Genomic DNA, 6604 nt, shown 5'->3' with positions numbered 1-6604 from the left:
TTTTTTTATATACATTCAGCCATAATTCATATAAAATTCTATTTGATAACGTACTTTACTAGTTCACTACTCAGTTATTCACAGTCAATGTTTCTACTGTCATGTAATAACTAGAAGAATGCTAACAGCTTCGTGTCAGTGAGTTATCGAAGAAGTTTGAATAACTGAATTACATCGTTGTAGGAACTAACGTATGATGAAAATATAGTTTAAAATGTGCTAAACCAGGTTGTATTGTGCAACACAAGAAAGAAAATAGTTGTACACGTGAACACAGCAGAAATGTTTGCCAAATTTTAATCAGAAATACTTTGACTTTACAGAACATTATCTCACGATAACTAGGGCAAGATTATTCTCTAAAAACCAACAGAAAATTACAAAAGACAGGAAGAATGAAGCACAAACAATGTATACTTCTTTACCTTTAATTATCCAATCACAAGTGAAATTATGATACAATCATCGTAGAAATATCGGGTTATGAATATATGATGGCCGTTTTAATTAATAGCAGAAGAATACAGAAGTTAGTGTTCACGAGAGAAAATTCACAGTCTTAAGGTACGTATTTACATTAACTAAGAGCAAACTGTTGTAGTCGTAGACCACACATACTTTGAATGTTAAAGAAATAAAGTTGTTGAAGGATAGTCATGACAGCTAAGACCCACCACAAATGATAGATCTTATGTGAGTATTATTTTACCAACGAGTAGTTGGATTGACCGTCACATTATAACGATACCCAGGGCTAAAAGTACGAGCATATTTGGTGTGACGGGGATTCGAACCTGCGACCCTCAGGTTACGAGCCGAGCACCCTAACCACCTGGCCTGCTTTTAATATTTTATTACTGTTTGACACGTCAACATCTAGCAACATTAAATAAAGTCTTATCTAAATCACTAGGATATTGAAAGTTTTAATTTTTAACACACTAAAAGATCCGTAGGTTGAATTATTTTAACGTTCTTTTTTACAACATAATTCATTGCATATCTGACTTTAATTATTCAAATGTTAAACTAAAACAATGCTTACATTGCTTATCTAATGTATAGAAATATAGTTCTTTAAATTCAGCTTTTGTATTAAGAGATATACAAGTTTATTTTGTATTATTATTTATACTTGATCAAATTCGTTAATTAAGATGAATCGTTTTTTTTATCTGTTTGAGAAATTAGAATAACATTTTTTACTTTAAATTTCTCCACAACCATTGATTTTTGTTTGTTACAAACTATGCCTATCTGTAAATTGTAAAGAAACATTCTTTTTTGTAGAAGTAAATTACAAAAAAAATTAAAACTATAATTTTTTAGCACTGCGTTTATAGCTGGGACTAACTGGTTGAGTTTGTTTGTTTGTTTTGGAATTTTGCACAAAGCAACTCGAGGGCTATCTGTGCTAGCCGTCCCTAATTTAGCAGTGTAAGACTAGAGGGAAGGCAGCTAGTCATCGCCACCCACCGCCAACTCTTGGGCTACTCTTTTTACCAACGAATAGTGGGATTGTCCGTCACATTATAACGCCCCACAACTAGGGGAGGGCGAGCATGTTTGGCGCGACCCTCAGATTACGAAGCGCACGCCTTAACGCGCTAGGCCATGCCAGACCTCTAACTCGTTGAGAAAAACCAACCAAACAACAACAACAAAAAGAGGTCGATTTGTTCTTTCACACAATCTTCAACGTTATTAGATATAAAGATTTTGAAATGTGCGAATCAGACGGTGTGAATAATTTTTACTGGTAACATAAAATATTCTAAGAATAATAAAACTTTAAGATAATGCTACGAAGTTCCCATCTCATCCTTCAGCAACAATTCTTTGTAGCCTTACAGCACTTCCACACATCACACCGATAGCTGATGGCCACCACACATTTGCACACTTCATTATAATGATAATAACAATAACGTTTTTGTTATTCGATTACATTTGTTTTCAAACATCTAAATTTCTTGTACATTCTTTCAATAATTTGAGAGGAGCCAACCAATGTTCCGGTGAGTTTACAATACGATATGTTTGTAATGAGAACATACTGGAACCCCAAATTACTTCTTACGTTAAGTTGAATGAAAATCAGATATTATAGAACTGAATTTGAATATCTCTAATAGAAATTCACGAATTTATAGAACTACCAGATTACTGATACGAGCGGTTCTAGTGTTTCTTTATTGGGAGGTATGGTGGATGCAGTGATGTTTTAAACATTGTATGACACTTGACGAAGTAACTTAGCAGATGTTTGTTTTAATTTCGCGCAAAGCTACTCGAGGGCTATCTGCGCTAGCCGTCCCTAATTTAGCAGTGTAAGACTAGATGAAAGGCAGCTAGTCATCACCACCCACCAACTCTTGGGCTACTCTTTTACCAACTGATAGTAGGATTGACCGTCACATTATAATGCCTCCATGGCTGAAAGAGCGAGCATGACGGGGTTCGAACACGCGACCCTCTGATTAACCTCCTCGCCATGCTGGGCATTTAACAGATGTAGGCAAGAATATGTATTTGTATTTTTTTTACTGCTTAATTAACATTGGTAAAATTTCTACATGTGTGATTTTGACTAAAATCTGTTAAATTGGGTCCTATGGTAACTACTAGGCCCGGCATGGCCAGGTGGGTTAAGACGAGCGATTCGTAATCTGATGGTCGCGGGTTCGCATCCCCGTCGCACCAAACATGCTCGCCCTTTCAGCCGTGGGGGTATTATAATGTGACGGTCAATCCCACTATTCATGGGTAAAAGAGTAGCTGCCTTTCCTCTAGTCTTACACTGCTAAATTAGGGACGGCTAGCGCAGATAGCCCTCGAGAAGCTTTGCGCGAAATTCAAAAAACAAACAAACAATAACCACTAGTGCTGTTTCTGACCACAGTAGGCTTAGCAAATGCAATAGAATAATCTACGTACTACATTTATTTTCATTCTACAGACTCGCAGTGTATAAACATTCATAATAAAGACTTTAATTTTCATTCTACGAATTTATTAAACTAAGACTGATCATTATTACATGACTAAAATTAAAGATTATGCCTGTTAAACCCGTTTTATTATGGTGTTTGAAAGAAACTAACGAAATTTGAACAATCGTGCAAAAAAAAAAGCAGTAATGTTTCATAGATTCGGTTATTTCTAATTTTGTGATATACATACAAATATTTAATAATAACATTTCTGTACTATTTGAACGTAAATCGATTGAATTAAAACATTAACAGGAGGTTGAATTATAAAGCATGAGTTAATATTTGAGAGGAATTTCACAATATTTCAACTTTCCCGTGGCCCCCTAGTAAGATATATAACATATTTACCTTAGTATGTTTGTAAAACTTGACACAAAACTAATGTGACCAGAGTCCCGTTTTCGGCCTGTCTGTTCCGCTGCCCCTTAGAAACTGTAGGGGACTTGAAAATATCTTGTTTTGAGAGATAATGAACTTAAATGTCCTACATTATCAAAATTATTTTGGTTTATTTTGGGTTTAAGAAATTAGTACCAGTAAGCCCTACTGTACACGTTTTGTTCTGTCCTCACATAATATCCTTTATTTTTATATATTAACGTACAAATATATAGATAATCATATACTTATTTAGGATGTAGTAATACAAAGTTGACTCGTTTACTGTCTCCTAAAACATTTTTAGGCCTTACAATGTTGTAGTGTTCAATACATTGCAGTATTGTTATAATTAACACAACAATATGAAATTAGTGTTATCTATTTCGAGTATGTGTTGAATGCCCAAAATGTTTCAGGCTGTTTAAGAAAATATCCTCAAATAAGCATTGTAATTATTAGATGGTATGTATTTTTTTTATGAATGCCATTCTTTTCTTTTGCATGTTTCCAAAATGCACTCTTGATTTGTTAAAAAAAAACAATATTTAATGAACAGTAAAATAATAAGATGGTGTGAATTTTTTTACGAAAAGAAGTGTTGATTTTTAAAGGACCCAATTTTTTATCCGTCAGTTCGGTCTCCCGCTTTGGACTCAGAAAATCTGGCCACTTCACTGAAAATCACTTTAACAAACTTGATAATACATTTGTCAAATTTCTTTACACTACTTCTATGCAGTGTGTTAACAACAACGAAAAATAAAACAAACAACAACAAAAAAATTGAAATCTGTCGAGCGCACAAATTGTGACAGTGGAAGCACTAAGCGTGCTGTTATTGTAAAACAATATACTTTGAATTGATTGGATAAAAAACATAACTTATAGTTATACTTAAAAGAAGGTTAAAATTTTAACAAAATAAAAATAGCTTTAAAATGTATTTACACTGTTTTTTTCAAGATATTCAAGATCTAAAAATTATATTCGAAACAGAAAACAAAATAAAACACATTGATCGATTAAACACTATAAAACTGTAGTGATATAACCCTGGTTTAATAGTCATTCTAATTTCAAGGCTCATGTTTGGAACCCAATTTTTCTGCAATAGATACACACGAAACTGGTTATCCTCTACACACTTTAAAATCTGATAATCTTGTTCACGTAAGAAGTGTGTCGTAACGATGAAACAAATTTCGATTTATTACTTCACACATCTCGAATGTGATTGGATAAAAAAGTTTTGAACCAAGCAAATCAAAGGTAGAAATGTTCTGCACTCGGCAGGAATTCACTTGCGCATCGTGCGATTCCATGCACACGAACCGCTAGACTCTTTGCATACGAGTCGCTGAACTTTCGCGTGCATTGTGAAACCTGTGCGCACGAACCACAAGTTTCTTCTGCACTCAACACTTCCAGCACAAATAAAAGCGTGCGAACATGGTAACCTAGCAACTAGTGATATTAAACAATTTTGAAGTTCTAACTTATCAACAGTTCATAACAAGAATGGCTACAACTAGTAAGTACTTTTTCTGACTTCAAGTTTACTGCACAACATAATATTTTAAAAATTAATGTTAAGATACCTATTTGTTTGGTCAAAAGGAAGTTTTGAAATAAATGTATTTAGCACATAATTCATGAATAATCAGATATAAGTTGCTGCCCTTTGTTGGATTAGTGGTGGGCTTGAAGACTTACTATATTTATATTTTGGGCCTGCTCCTTGCTGTAAGTAACTGCATAAGGCTTAGCACGTAGGTTTGCTCTTGAACAATTATAATGTGATAAAGTTATTTTTGTTACTCTTCGTATAAATTCTTCAAAGTTAAGACAAAATAAAGCTATGCAATAACCTATAAATGGTTGAAAATATGTCGGTTTTAGTTTTCTACATTTAAATGAGAATGAATCTTCGTAATTATGTTACTCGTTTGTTTGTGGTTTTTTGTTTCAAGAAAAACGATTGGATGATCTGATTTTCTAAGGAACTGTATTTTTAAAACAACTAAAACTCTAGTCACTTCCATCTCAGTGGATAGATGGCGCCAACGCCTAATATAATTTTCTACCAAAACAAACAAAACAAATTGTCATAGGAAGATGACGAAACAACATTATTGAACAATTTTCAAATGAATAAAATATATTTTAAATTAGTAAGTCTTTGTACGCGTAATATACTATGATTGATGTTGTATACAAAAAAGAAATCTAAAATGACCCCTTGTGGGACAGGGAGAGTTGGTGTTTCCTGCGTTCAAATGAAAAAAAGAAAAGAAAATGGATAATTTTTATCTTCTGTCAACAATGTAAATTGCTGGAAATTTGGCTTCATTGTTACAGAAAAGTGTTTAGTTCAACAATGATCACTTGTTTAAAGAAAATGCGTATTTTAATATGTGGTAACTTAAAATAATTCTTAATATTCACTACATTTTTATAGCTTAAACTCCTGATGTACCAGGAACACTATTCACATTGAATCGTTGTAAAAACTGCGAACATTTTTGAAGAGGTTTTATACATTTGAAACAGGTGTTCAAACAACTTTGAGATGCAGTGCTAACTGCCGATGTGAAACTTGCCGGTGTTGTGACTCTGTTAAATCTCCGGACCAGCAGACGAAATGTAGTCCAAATTGTGACTGTGACATCTGTAGGTGCTGTGAGGCGGTTAAGCAGCAACAAGGAAGATGCAGTAGCAGCTGTCGATGTGACGTGTGCAGATGCTGTGACGTTGTTAAAGGAAGATGCAGTAGCAGCTGTCGATGTGACGTGTGCAGATGTTGTGAAGGAGCAAAGTTTTTAAATAACTAAAATTGCAAATTTTAGTGGCTTCTTGATATAGTTTTATATCTTTAATTCATTGTGAAACATAACAATTAAATAAACAGTTGAAGGAGACAGCACTGAATTTCTTTATCTTCATTGTAATTCGAACATTGCTAATGCGTTTGAACTAAACTTAACTATTTGGTTGATATTTAAAAAAGAAAAAGGTATTATTTATATAATCAGATGCCAGTTCAAACATTCAACGGTAAATTTCCTAAAAATAACGGTGAATAAATTAAAACGTGCAGACAACCCAATGGGTCAAAGAGTATATAAAATATGGTTGTCTATTGGGCCATTTACAACATGATTTTGTCATTCCATGTGTTATTCTCATGAGACAAATTGCACTGCATTTCTTTCTCAGCAAAGGAGACT

General features: G+C 33.7%; 1 long non-coding RNA gene across 1 annotated transcript; it reads left to right on the top strand.

Annotated features, from left to right (window-relative positions):
* The first annotated feature begins 4750 nt into the window (after positions 1-4750).
* Positions 4751-6297, top strand: LOC143247426 (uncharacterized). Its single transcript, XR_013026559.1, has 2 exons — positions 4751-4908; positions 5928-6297. It is a non-coding gene; the product is annotated as an uncharacterized LOC143247426 (long non-coding RNA).
* The last annotated feature ends 307 nt before the right edge of the window (positions 6298-6604 follow it).

Source organism: Tachypleus tridentatus, chromosome 3, assembly GCF_004210375.1.
Source record: "Tachypleus tridentatus isolate NWPU-2018 chromosome 3, ASM421037v1, whole genome shotgun sequence".
Lineage (NCBI taxonomy): Eukaryota > Metazoa > Arthropoda > Merostomata > Xiphosura > Limulidae > Tachypleus > Tachypleus tridentatus.
The sequence above is the reverse complement of the archived record's forward strand: the minus strand, read 5'-3'. Positions and strand labels throughout refer to the sequence as shown.